The sequence below is a fragment of the Bos indicus genome, chromosome 13 (genome assembly GCF_029378745.1).
Source record: "Bos indicus isolate NIAB-ARS_2022 breed Sahiwal x Tharparkar chromosome 13, NIAB-ARS_B.indTharparkar_mat_pri_1.0, whole genome shotgun sequence".
Lineage (NCBI taxonomy): Eukaryota > Metazoa > Chordata > Mammalia > Artiodactyla > Bovidae > Bos > Bos indicus.
In genome coordinates, this window is record NC_091772.1 from 51,619,480 (window position 1) to 51,633,791 (window position 14,312).

At 39.8% G+C, this 14,312-nt stretch overlaps 1 protein-coding gene and 1 pseudogene across 3 annotated transcripts in view; both read right to left on the reverse strand.

The window, feature by feature from the left end:
- On the reverse strand, positions 1 to 12,544 carry LOC109567193 (glycine cleavage system H protein, mitochondrial pseudogene; annotated as a pseudogene).
- ATRN (attractin) overlaps positions 1 to 14,312 on the reverse strand; it is a 189,442-nt gene that overhangs the window by 39,919 nt on the left and 135,211 nt on the right. The gene's annotated exons all lie outside the window — the stretch shown is intronic.

Here is a 14,312-nt window from a genome sequence, read left to right on the forward strand (position 1 = left end):
CAGAAAACCAGGTAGAGTGATTAGGTTATAAGACAGAACCATCAACTCAGCCTTCTTGCTGAAGCAGGAAGACATTAACATTTCAAGAGATTAACGGAATTTTTTCACTTGAGGAAAAGCACCCATCCCTTTAGTTTTTCGTGCTTAATTGCCAAAGCAAAAGTGATATTCTGAGACTGAAGACAAATCCCTATAGCCCCTCTGTTTGACACCAGATCTCAGTTTTTAGTTTGACCTGGAAGACATCTCAGAGGCCTACATCTAATGAGGTGGATGAACCTAGAGCCTATTATACAGAGTGAAGTAAGTCAGAAAGAGAAAGATAAGCACCGTATACTAACACATATACATGGAATCTAGGAAGATGGTACTGAAGAACTTATTTGCAGGGCAGCAATGGAGAAACAGACACAGAGAGAACAGACCTATGGACACGGGGAGAGGGTGAGATGTATGGAGAGGGTAATATGGAAACTTGCATTACCAAATGTAAAACAGATAGCCAGTGGGGATTTGCTGTACATCCCACAGAATTCAAACAAGGGTTCTGTATCAACCTAGAAGGGTGGGATAGGTAGGGAGATCGGAGGGAGGTTCAAAAGGGAGGGGACATATGTATACCTATGGCTGATTCATGTTGATGTCTGACAGAAAACAACAAAATTCTGTAAAGCAATTATCCTTCAATTAAAAAAATAAACTTTATATATATATAAACACCTAATGACAAGCAAGTCAGTTTACTTGCTACCTCCTTGTGCCCTTATCAAGACAAAATGCTCTCCCCTTTTGCTTCAAATTCCAATTCTTGGATCTACCATGAGGTGGGCAGCCTCCTTTAGTGTCCTTCAACACTTCTGACACTTAACGTACCCAGTGTGTATTCACTTCAAGATAATGTCCCTTTAAAAAAAATACTTATCCCAAGTTTCACTACATTGAATATCATCTGACAATCAATGTAACACCAATTGGAACCTAAATAATTTTAGAATTATTAAAAGAATATTATAGGGACTTCCCTGGTGGTCTAGTGACTAAGATGCCATACTCCCAATGCAGCGGGCCTGGGTTCAATCCCTGGTCAGGGAACTAGATCCCACATACCAAAACTAAGACCCAGCACAGCCTAAATAAATATTAAAGGAAAAAAAAAAAAAAGAACATTGTAAAATCCCTGACATAGCTCATCAAATCTAAGACACCACTAAAACAAGTATTGTTTTGTGTACTTTTAAGAAAACCACTGATTTATATTATGATACAATGCTTTTAAAATCACTGTAAGGTATGTCAGAGATATCAGAGATATTAGAACATGAAAAAATTTGCAGCTTAGAATTTACTACTAAGTATGATAATTGTGTCCTTACTACCCTATGATACACGTGGTACTAGCCAGGAGTGTTCTCTGCTTATTTTTAAGGGACCACAGCTCTCCTTGGAGAGAGGATGGTGCTATAAATGAAACAATTATTGAATAAGATGATAATTATTCAAATAAAGACATGAATGACAAGAATCATAGAAGTATATGATTGGCATCTTCTTTTCTTCATCCTGGCCACATACCCCCATCCCTTGTCAACTCCCGCTCTACAGAATGCAAGAAAAGTGCTACAGCCTGGGCCCCAGCACAGTAACAATACTTTGCAGTCTTTTTACAGTCAGATTCACAGAGGTTCAAGATAGAAGAAGCATCCAGTGTTTTTCTTTCTGATGCTCTTATTTTCTTTTTGACATTCCATAAATAAATAAAGGTCCAATACTACCTATTCAGGCCACAGAATATTATGGGGCTTAGAATTTGAAGCTTTTGTGTTTGCCCTCTAGCCACCATTTATATTGAGAAATGCAGACATACGTAGACATCATAGATAAGGAGAAACCATATTCTTTGCTTTTCCTTCATTTATTAATCAATCCTTCAGGTTTCTTGAGAGAAGGAAAACTGCAAAATATGGCTACAGTCATCACATAAAAGGTTTTTATTTTTTTTAATTAAGAAGCTGAATATTTTATTATTAAACTGTTTCTTATTTGCCTGCAAGGCTGTTGCTCCACTGTATAAAAATAGCACCAGCAAACACAGTATATTGCAAAATTAAAAGAGTAATATTCTTCATCGAACACTATACAACTAACAAATTTCCCCACTGACAGTTATTTCTAGTGGGAAGATCATTTTGACCTAAATACAGGGATGGCTGTAAGCAAGTTACAATATTATATAAGGCTTAAGATAACCATGTATCCTTGAATTACATAATTTTTTTTTTGAATTACATAATTTTATAACTAGTTTTATCAGATAATTTCAGGAATTCTGAATATTGTAACTGGAGCCTAGCCTAAAAATCATCAGGTGCTGTGAAAAAGACGCACAATATTTATCTGAAGTCATTAAGACATTAAGGATATTAAGGGGTATTTTCTTCAGGAAACATTGTTACAGTAGTTTCTTTTGCTAAAAGTTGCTTTTTAAATATCTATCCACCACTAATTTAAGACAAATATGCTAGATTAAGTTGTTTCAAACTAGTTTATTTAGGGGTTCCATTTTCACTCAATAGATTTTAAGTATTTCTCATTTGCTTCTTTACTCATTAGGTCATCTAGTTCTGAAGGGTTACTGAATGTCACCTTGATCAGCCAGCCCTCTTCATAACAAGATTTATTGGTAAGTCCTGGATTTTCTGCTAGAGTTTTATTAATTTCAGTTACTTCTCCTGATACAGGAGAAAAGAGTTCACTAGCAGCTTTCACACTTTCCAAAGCACCGAACTCCTCGTTTGTTCAATTTTGTCCCAACTTCAAGCAGAATACAGTAAACAACATCTCCCAAAGCTTCCTGTGCAAAATTGCTGATTCCCACTGTTTCAACACTGTTTGCTGTGGTTACCCTTTCATGTTTTTCTGTGAATTTCCACACCGACAGCAGAGTGGGGCTGGTGCATAGTGCTGGTAAGGCACCCGCCCAGCCCCCAGGGCCTCGGCCAACAGCGTGCGTTGCATGCTGAGATAGTGCGCAGGCTGCCCACTACGGCTCGCAGGCTCCTCACCGCTCGCAGCGCAGTGTTCGCAGACATAAAAAGTTTTTAATAAGATTGGAGAAAATCAATTATATGAACAAGGTTATTCAATCTTGAGGAATGAAGAGTACAGGTTACAAGACATAAAGAAACAAATTCTAGGCTATCCAATTCTGTTAGATTTTAATCTTTTAAAACAGCCAGTGTGGTTGGTCTCCAAGACTCACATCACTCTAAAAGTGGCCTTCTTTTGTTGAATGTTCATTACCTAAGTCTCCAAAGTTACAAAATTTCATAAGAAAGCAAAACTTATAACAATGTTTATGAACAGACTGACCACTTAGAAACATCTAGCCCTGCTTTAACACTCAGTCTTGTTGCTTAATCTCTTGATCAATAGGTGATGGACTTACTGTCCAAATTGAGAACTTCTGCGAGTGCAAGAGAGTGTTATTAAAAATTACACTGTGACAACAGGCATGAATGGGGCTGTCCCCTACCTATTCAAAGACTGTCAAACAAGCCAAATCATCTGCAAAATCAGTCATAAAAAATGAGATTTTAGTGAAAGTGCTACTGGAGAACTGATTACACAAAACCATTGACGAATGAAGACTTGGCAGAATTACCAAGTGAAGAGGGATGAAAGATACAGACTTAAGTCCTTCAAAACCCTCTGAATATTACTGAGAGCATCTTGGGAAAACTGTTGAGACCTTTGACTATTCTTTTTTAAATCAAGCTGTAAAGTCAAATCTGAAGTGAAGGACTCCATTCCTGCTGTCTCGTCTCCGAGCACCACCTGCACCACTTCTATATTTTATAAGCCACACTTCTATATTCTTATCTTGCTCAATTTTTCTTCACAGCCCTTAAATGTATACTCATTTATGGGCTTTTCTTCCACTAGAAAATAAGACCCATAAGGGACTTTGCCACTGTCTATTATATCTCTAGTGCCTAAGACAGCAATTGGCATGAAGAGGTTAAATAAATATTTGCTAAATAAATGAATATGATAATTGGAAAAATAATGACCCCATCTCTCTTCAAACTCAGTAAGACCTAATTGAGTTTTCATCTAAGAACTGGTCCACAGTTGCAACCATAATTTAAATTTTGTTAACTGTAAAATTACATTTTTCATACTCTTGAGTTTCATTTTTCAAAATAATATCCCAATTAGACCTTTCTTTCATGATTTATTATAAAAAACACTGAAATGTGTTTGTGGGTTTTTCCGATACTAAGGATAATGAAGACCTCCTATAATAAAATCTATTTAATATAAAGAAGAAAATTCCATTACAATTGATAAATGAAAGTCACAATTACTTTCTTCTCCCTTTACAAACAGTAAGTATCACTCTTCACATGCCAGGAATTTATGTCCCCTTACATTTTCACACTGGCTATAGACTCAACTTTCAGCAATATGTTTGATTGAGGTGTGCTTGCCCAGGGTGCTTTCTGAGTATGCTATATGAAATGAAACACAGAAGTCCTTCCAGCCCCAGGATTTGGGGTAGGATATTGTAAACTTGCACTTCCCAAGCACTAATTTTATGCTTCAGTCAAACAAATGTTTTCTGGTTGCAGTACCACTACTGTCCTTCAATGTCTGTGACCAGGGTGCCTTCCCCAACCACCCGCAATGGTGGTGGTGGTTGTTCATACCTGCAGTGATTGAGTCCTGTCTTTCCAAGTCCTTTGTGGCCTAGCACAAACACTTCCTTTCTTATTCAGCTATCCCATCTTCCACTGGAAACTGGCTCTCTTTTCTACATTCTCAGCACTTGATCCACTTCCCTTGGGGTATGGAATAATCATATCCTACTTATACTATGGTTGTATACCTAGAGATATCTTAAAAAACAGGATTCCTGTATTCTTCTATGAATATATCAATTATTGGCTTTTAAATTGTTGTAGGAGAAAGAATGAAAAGGTAATTTCCTACCTCCCACACAAAAGCAGATATACTTTTATAGTCCAAGAACTAGACCATCCAGGGTTCTCAAACTCTGCAGAGCTTCCAACAAAGTCAGAATCCTGGTCCCTTTTACCACTCCAATGGCTTTAAGCTCCCCAGGTTATTCTGATACTGGTGTCCAGGGGCCACACCTTAGGGAACTCTGAAATAAGGAATTATTGAAAAAAAAAAAAAAAATCGGACTTCCCTGGTAGTCCACTGGTTAGGACTCTGTACTCCAATGCAGGAGCATCCATTTGATCCCGGGTCAGAGAATTCGGATATAAGGATGCTAGGTGCCGCAACTAAGAGTTATTAGCACACCATAACTAAAACCCAGCACAGCCAAATAAATAAATATTTAAAAAAAAAAAAAAAAGGCAAAAACCAAGCAAACAAAAACCAAAAGAAATTAATCTGGATCTTCCCCAGGGGTGGGTGTGGGCATGAAGGGATAGGGGTAGAGGAAGAGAGGCCTGGCCCAAACTTTAAGACTAGAAAATGGAGGGAAATGAAGGGAATGGAGAAGATGTTTTAGAGTTCTGAGAGTAGAGAGAAATAGAGGGTGACTGCATGGTAGGCCTTGGGAGGCTCTGAAGTACCAGGGATTATTTTGCACCCAAGCCTGCCACATGTGGGAGTGAGGATAGCTGCCTTCAAACAAACCTCAAGGCTGTGGGGCAGGGCACCAGGAATAGCAATCAGTGAATGAAGATCTCTGGACTCAGTGAAGCCCTGAGATTTCTGCATATCCCTGAAGGAAGGGGATGGGCCTCTGTGAATACAGACTGAGAATGAATTTCATCAACTATGGTGGGTACAGGCTAAGCCCAAGTTTACTGTAAAAATAAGAAAAAATGACACATTATATTCAACTGCCACAAAACAATTTTTTTAACATTGGTATTCTGCATCTACTACATATAATACAAAACACCAATGCTAGAAAATTTTTGTTTTGTGGCAGTTGAATATAATACACAGAAGAGCTATACAAAACAGATCTTAATGATCCAGATAACAATGATGGTGTGGTTACTCACCCAGAACTAGACTTTCTGGAGTGTGAAGTCAAGTGGGTCTTAGGAAGTACTGCTGCCAATAAAGCTACTGGAGGTGATGGAATTCCAGTAGAGTTATTTAAAATCTTAAAAGATGATACTATTAAAGGGCCACACACAATATGTCAGCAAATTTGGAAAACCCAGCAGTGGCCACACGACTGGAAAAGGTGAATCTTCATTCCAATTCCCAAGAAGGGCAGTACTAAAGAATGTTCAGACTACTGGACAGTTACACTCATTTCAAATGCTAGTAAGATTATGCTCAGAATCCTTCAAGCTAGGCTTCAGCATTACACGAACCAAGAACTTCTAGATGTTCAAGCTGGGTTTAGAAAAGGCAGAGGAACCAGTGATCAAACTGCCAGCATTCACTGGATCATAGAGAAAGCAAGGGAATTCCAGAAAACACCTACCTCTGTTTCACTGACTACATTAAAGCCTTTGACTGTGGATCATAACAAACTGTGGAAAACTCTTAAAGAGACAGGAATACCAGACCATCTTACCTGTCTCCTGAGAAACCTGTATGTGGCTCAAAAAGCAACACTTAGAACCTTATATGGAACACCTGACTGGTTCAAAATTGAGAAAGGAGTGCAACAAGGCTGCTTATTGTCCATTCAATGCCAGGCTGGATGAGTTACAAGCTGGAATCAAGACTGCAGGGAGAAATATCAACAACCTCAGATATGCAGATGACTTTAACGGCAGAAGGTGAAGAGGAACTAAAGAACCTCTTGACGAGGGTAAAAGAAGAGAATGAAAAAGCTGGCTTAAAACTCAATATTAAAAAAATTTAAGATCATGGCATCCCGTCCCATCACTTCATGGCAAACAGATGGGGAAAAGGTGAAAGCAGTAACAGATTTCATCTTCTTAGGCTCTAAAATCACTCCAGATGGTGACTGAAGCCACGAAATCAGATGTTTGCTTCTTGGCAGGAAAACTATGACAAACCTAGACAGTGTATTAAAAAGCAAAGACATCACCGCTGGCAAAGATCTGTACAGTCACGGCTATGGTCTTTCCAGTACTCATGTATGGATGTGAGAGCTGGACCATAAGGAAGGCAGAGTACCAAAGAATTGATGTTTTCAAACCTTGGTGCTGGAGAAGACTCTTGTCTAAGATCCCTTGGACAGCAAGGAGATCAAACCAACCAATCTTAAAGGAAATCAACCTTGAATACTCATTGGAAGGACTGATGCTGAACCTGAAGCTCCAATACTTTGGCCAGCTGATGTAAAGAGCTGACTCATTGGAAAAGACCCTGATGCTGGGAAAAGGAGAAGAGGGCGACAGAGCATGAGATGGTTCGATGGCATCACCGATTCAATTAACATGAACTTGGACAAACTCTGAGAGATGCTGAGGGATGGGGAAGCCCGGGGTGCTGCAGTCCATGGGGTTGCAAAGCATCAGATGCAACTTGGTGACTGAACAGCAACATATAATCTACAAAGCAGGTATAAATGAATGAATAGGGAAAGATCACTGTTTAGTAAAGAAGGTTTGAAAAGAGAGAGGGAAGAACTTCTAATTTGCCTTTATCTTCTCCACCAAGAACAATCTTCACTGTTACTATCATTTAAGTCAGAGAGAGGATGGGAATGGATATAGCTGGCTGCCCTGTGAGGTAAGTTTTCTAGCTCCAAGGCAGCACCCGTCAGGCTGAAAGAAAATCCAGGGTCTGTATGCACATGGCAGAATCTCTGTGGGCTGCTTCCTTGATTCCCTGAGGCCAGCAGCTCCACCAAGGCCCAGCCCCACCTGGTCAAGGAGCCCTTCCAGACTGTGGCCAATCTGCTCCTCAGCTCTCCCCGAAAGGCCAGGCTCTGCAGATGCTGAAGACCTGACATTACGACCAGAGAGGGTTTATATGGTCATGGTGGCCCTCTGGCTCCTGGCTGGACCACGTTAGTCTTGCCATGTAACTCTGAACATTGCAAAGCAAGGAGAGGTCTGACTGCTCCCATAAGAACTTAGGCCTGTTTACAAACAGCTTTCCAGTCAGGCCTCACCTTTGCCAAGGATGGAAGATTCCATGACCACCGGCTGAGCTAGTGCTGCCACCACCGTGAGTGTCAGTGACACAAAAACCTTTTTTTTTTATACCTAAGTTCTATATGGAACTCTATGTTGAGACCATAGGCCCTGGACTGGATCCAATGACTATCACCTGGCTTCACATACCACCAACCTAATGCTGGTTTGTGTAGGCACAGAAACTGTATACCCAAGCTTTGGTCAGAGCCTCAAGACTGGGTAATGCCACCAACCCGCTCATTCCTGACATGCAAGCTAACACTCACCATCTGTCCACTGCCAACCTCTGGGCTTTCTTCCTCAAATTTCCTTCCAGCCATTCATTTTTACCACTCTCCAGAGTCTATCTATTTTATCGTGTTCATCAGTAATTTAAAAACCACTAAGGGGTTAAAAACCACTCTGGTGGTCCAGATGTTAAGATTCTGTGCTCCCAATGCAGGGGGCCTGGGTTCCATCCCTGGTTAGGAAACTAGATCATACATGCTTCAATTAAAAAACCAAAAGAACCTCAAGAACATTAATAACTATATATACATGATTGACTCCTGCCCACTCCCTCCTCTTCTTAAGACTTCTCTCCAGAGACCCTCTCCTCTAATTAGATTTCTTTTCAGTTCTTCTGGTGGCAGGAGGGAGTGGTTTACCTTTTTATCACTAATAAGTTTTTTTTTGCTTTTTTTTAAAACTGTTATTTCTTGATTTAGTTACTTTAGGCATCATTTACTACTTCCTACTATATTAGCCATCACTCCCTACTCCCCAACCCCCTAGTAGAGTTTTATCACTGTTTTTGCTGCTTCTGTTACAATTTCTGTTATTATTCTGAGGGTGATAGTGATGGAGATGCCAAAACAGACAGGAAATGGATGTAATACCCTCGGATATAGGGAGAGGATGTAGGAGCAGAAGGCAATAGAGCCATGGCCCACTGGAAAGTGGCTTCCCAAACCTCACAGGTTCACTTGGAAGGCACCCCTGGTTGGGGGTTGGGTAGGGAGGGGAGGTCAGTAGCTCTTGGGTGAAGCTCCCTTTGCCTTTTTCACCAAGGTGAAGTATGCTGGGATGAGGAAGAGGAGGTTTTCTTCCTCCCCTCTGATTGTTCTAAAGCTGCCCAACAGTGGCCAATAACTGGTGAAACTCTAGTACAGTGTCGTGTGCTTCCTAAAAAGGAGAACAGAAGGTCAGTTCTGAGATATGTCCCAGCTGAAGCACAATCCTGCAGCTACTTTTGGGAGGTTAAATAATGTACTTGGACCTTTAATTCTTATTTAGTCATCTGTATTATCTCTAAAAATTATTTTATTGTGGAAAATTTTAAAGTTTTTAACGAGTAGAGAGAACAGTATAATGAACCTCAAGTGCTTATCACTCAGCGTTAATATTTACAGCTCACAATCTTATTTTATCCATACTCTACTTACTTCCCCAAGATTATTTTGAGGCACATCCCAGATACCCTATCATTTCATTCTCAAGTATTTCAATACAGACAGTATTTCTTAACTTACTCTTGTTGTAAAATTAGCAATGTTTGTGTCCTCATCTTTCTCTTTTCTTCTACTTCTCAACTCTTTTCAGAGTCTGACAAAATTCCAAACTAGAACAATTCAATCCTCTAACACCACACTGTGTAGATTGGGATGACAAATTCTTGGTCTCTCAACCCTGCTGGCTCTTTAGCACTGGTCAACAATTAACGCAGACAATATCAGCAAATAGCTTCCATTACCTATAAAAATGTTACAAAAGTTGCCAAAACCCCCAAAGTTCTGATCCTGAGCATAAAGCTCTCATTTCCAATGATGCGTTCATCTAGTTTACATTTATGGAGTGTGAGGACACAGAAATATAAAAAAGCCCTTGCCCTTATGGAAATCTCTGTAGAGTGAAAAAACAGACACATCTATGACTGTGGAGGCACAGATGAGGAAAGGAAGCTGCTATGGGATATGCCCCAGCCTAGTGACAGCTTCTGCCTGCCCTTCTCTCCAGTTCCTCGCTCACAAAACTTGTCACTTCGGCTCTGCTCAAGTCCTAGTAGTTCTGGAAAGTGACTGAACATATCCCTCCCCAACCCTGAACACTGAACTTATGTTTCTTAGGACTTCATGCTGACTCAGGCACCACAGAGCACTCCCTTCTTCTCCCAGGGTGTCCAGGAGCACGGGGGCACACCCTGCCTCCCAGCATCTGGCATGGCTCCTGCTCTCCATTCATGGCTGCCTCTCTGGGTCAGAAGGTGAGCTAAGTGAGTGGATGTTAAAGGCAGTCTAGTGGGTCTTGGCTATGGACATCACAAAAGAGGTCTGCTAGAAAAAGATCTATCTATCTCAGCCAAAGGTGGTGTTCACAGATGGTGTGGATGGGGCTGTCCAGGGGAAAAGGGCCCAGAGGAAACCCAAGGGAACAATGGCACTGAAGAACTGAGAAGGAACAGTCAAAGCTGAAAAGCAGAAGAGAGGAGACTTTTCAGAAGAAGGAATATAATGATCATGATGAAAACCATGAGGTAGGACAAGAAGTTTAAAAGCCAACTGAAATTAAGAAAGATTTACACTTTTTTATTTTTTGGCTGTACTGTGCAGCATGTGCGATCTTAGTTCTCTGACAAGGATTGAAAGCATGCCCTTTGCACTGGGAATGTGGAGTCTCAATCCCTAGACTGCCAGGGAAGTCCAGATTTATACTTTAAGTAGTTTAGTTCTAAATGTATTTCATGGCTTTATAATTCTTAAAATCCTTAAGATACAGATATCTAACACCAGGAGCTATGTGTATATATTATTATTATACAATAAATATGACTTGTAGACATGTATCTGACTATTCGTAAGAGCTAAAGAGTGAAAATAGCCCAAATATCCATCAACAGATGAACAGATAAACAAAAAATGTGGTTTATCCATACAACAGAATACTATTCAGTCTTAAAAAGGAATGAAGTACTAAAACACTAAATATGGTTGCATTTGAAAACATTATGCTAAGTCGAAGAGCCCAGCCACAAAGGACCACGTATTACATGATTCAATTACTATGAAATGCCCAAAACAGGCAAATCTGCAGAGAAAGAAAGTTGACTGGGGGTTGCCAGGGACTAGAGGGAGGAAGAAATGGGAAGGGACTGCATCTGGGTATGGGGTTTCTTTTAGGGGTGATGAAAAGATTCTAAAATGTTCTGTGAATATACTAAAAACCACTAAATTGTGCACTTTAAATGGATGAATTGCATGGTATGTGACTTACATCTCAATAAAGCTGCTACTAAAAAAAAAAGTATATCTGAGTCAACAAAAGTTTCATACATCCTTTGCTTAGTGTAGCAATCCTATTAGCACCCATAAACATAACTCTAACATGTAAATGAATGCCCAGTTCTCAATATAAATTCTGTGTTGCCTTCACTTGTGAACACTAGCCTCTTACATAAACTAGCAAATCAAACACCCAGCATGGAGAGGACTTTAATATTAGTTCCACTTTCAATAACAACCTCTGTTGCAGAGCCAGTAACAAGCCAGAATCTCAGCGCCACCATCCACCTTCCCACCTCACACACAATGTCTGTCTGTGCATTCTCTATCCTGAATACCTACCCTTCCAAACTATAGCTGTGGCTGAAGAGGTGAATTCTGCTGACTCGGGGAACATCTAGAATCACTTTCAGAAAGCAAGGGCTAAGGAAGGGGCACGACCTTCAAGAGCAACCAACCAGAAACCAGGCACAACTGACCCAACATACCCCCACCCTCTGACACACAGGCCTTTTCAGTCTGGGTGGTTTTTAAAAAATTTTAAACTGAATCTACAAGGATTTTTATAGTTAGTTTCAAACTCCTTCGGTTAGCAGTTTTAGGTTTTGATCTGTTCCTAATTATGGAAAAGAATTCTGGGATCAGTTCAGAGTGAAAGAATTTGAGTTTACCATTACCATTTTTAAAGCACAAATATTTACACAAGTTGCTGAGAAGAGAAATAAATTGCCTCACTTTGCTTTAAATAATGAGAATCAAAGACAAAAAAAGGCTTTTGTCTGCATTGAAAGTCATACTGAAATTTAACTGAATGGCTTACACTGTACCATTTATACATTTCCCTGTTCTCTTCCTTAAATAAGTCTCTACATTTTAACTAAATCTGTACAGTCTCCAAGTGTGTATTTAAAAGCTAACTACACCGAAAAAGGCTAAAACTCTGAGGAAAATAAAGCAATAAAGAAAAGTACAGCCCCCTCTGTTAAGAACATGCTCACATCTGCCCAGGAAGATACAAGCTCAGTCCTCCGCTCAGCATACACCAGATTCAGTCCCCAGTGTGGAGAGAACCAGCACTGATCAGGTTCTTGTATGTAGACACCAAAGGTCCAGCCACATTGTGAAAACTGCAGCTTTTTGTACCAAAGAGCAAAAAGATATATTTTCAAAAGAACTTACCTGTTTCTCAAGGAAAGCCTGGCAAACTAAATGGTGAACATGCCATTATTTATTTTCCGAAGTGCTCCTGAATGCAGCTTTCAGAAGTGGATCTTATTCAAGTGAGTGATCCAGTTCAGGTGAAGAGGACCAAAAAATCAGGCAGAAAACCAATATTTCTTTGAGTCTTAAACTTGAAATGAGTACTTAAAAAAAGTGAGTGTGGGGAAGAGATCCCTCTAGAAGGGAATGACCATTTCAGTGACTTTCAGAGGGTGGAGCAACTGGGCATTGGGAGGAAAAAAAACAACTAGAACTCGGCATTGGCAACAGCACAGCTATCTCCAGCACAAAAGCCTGTTTATACGCACAGAGCCCTCTTTCCAAATGGAAAAAAATATCAGCAACATAAGTCAAGATTGTCACTAAGAATCTTAAAAAATATTAGTCATTTTTCAACTATAAGAAACAAAGCTTGAAGTTCAATCAGATTTGGAATATAATAAGATATGTCAGTATAAAAACAACTTCAACTTAAAACAAGTCAATAAGTTATATTTAAAAATAAAATATTTTACAACTGTATGTGCTCTATAACTTGGCAGTGTTAGCAGATGTTATCAAAATGAAATTTTACTAAGTACAGAGCCTAGAGCTCATATTCCCTAGGATCAGAGAAACAACCTAACCCTGCTAGCCCCACGCCAAATATAGCCAATGGCAGAGAGAATTTCAATATGGCTCCTAAGATGCTTACTACACTGATGTGCAGGAGAAGGCAATGGCAACCCACTCCAGTACTCTTGCCTGGAAAACCCCATGGATGGAGGAGCCTGGTAGGTTGCAGTCCATGGGGTCTCGAAGTGTCAGACACGACTGAACGACTTCACTTTCACTTTTCACTTTCATGCATTGGAGAAGGAAATGGCAACCCACTCCAGTGTTCTTGCCTGGAGAATCCCAGGGACAGAGGAGCCTTGTAGGCTGCCGTCTATGGGGTCGCAGAGTCGGACATGACTGAAGTGACTTAGCAGCAACAGCACACCGATGTGCATACCCTGTACAATCCTCTCCTCTGGAGTGTGAGTGGGTCTGATCTCATCTGATAAGCCCTTTGAAAAGAAGGTCCAGAAGAAGTCAAAGAAAGTTGAAGCTTCCGTAGGTCTGTATCTATTTTTGGTCTTAAATTTTTATGTTCAAATGTTATATAACTGGAATCATGTAGCATGTAAAATTTTAAGATATTTTTCCTACTCAGCACAATTTCCTCAGATTCATACAAGCTGTTGTATCAATAGTTTGTTTCTTTTTATTCCTGAATATTATTCCATGATATGTATGTAGTACAGTTCATTTAATCATTCACCTGTTGAAGAATACTTGGGTTTCTTTCAGTTTGGGGCTATTATGAATAAAGCTGCTAAATATTGCTTTCCAAGTGTCTGTTTGAACATCAGTTTTTATTTCTCTGGGATAAATGCCCAGGAATATAATTGCTGGGTTAAGTATAGTAAGTGCAAATTAAGCTTTATAAGAAAACACCGAACTATTGATATTTTCCAGAGTGGCTGTACCATTTTACCAGCAATGTATGCATGATCTTATTTCTCTGAATTCTAACATTTGGTGTTATTACTGTTTTAAATTTTAGCCACTTGATAGGTATGTAGTAATATCTCATTCTAATTGTGGGGTGTGTGTGTGTTTGTGTGTATGTGTGTGTGTGTTTTGCCACACCATGTGGCTTGTGGGATCTTTGTTCTTCAATTAGGGATTGAAGCTG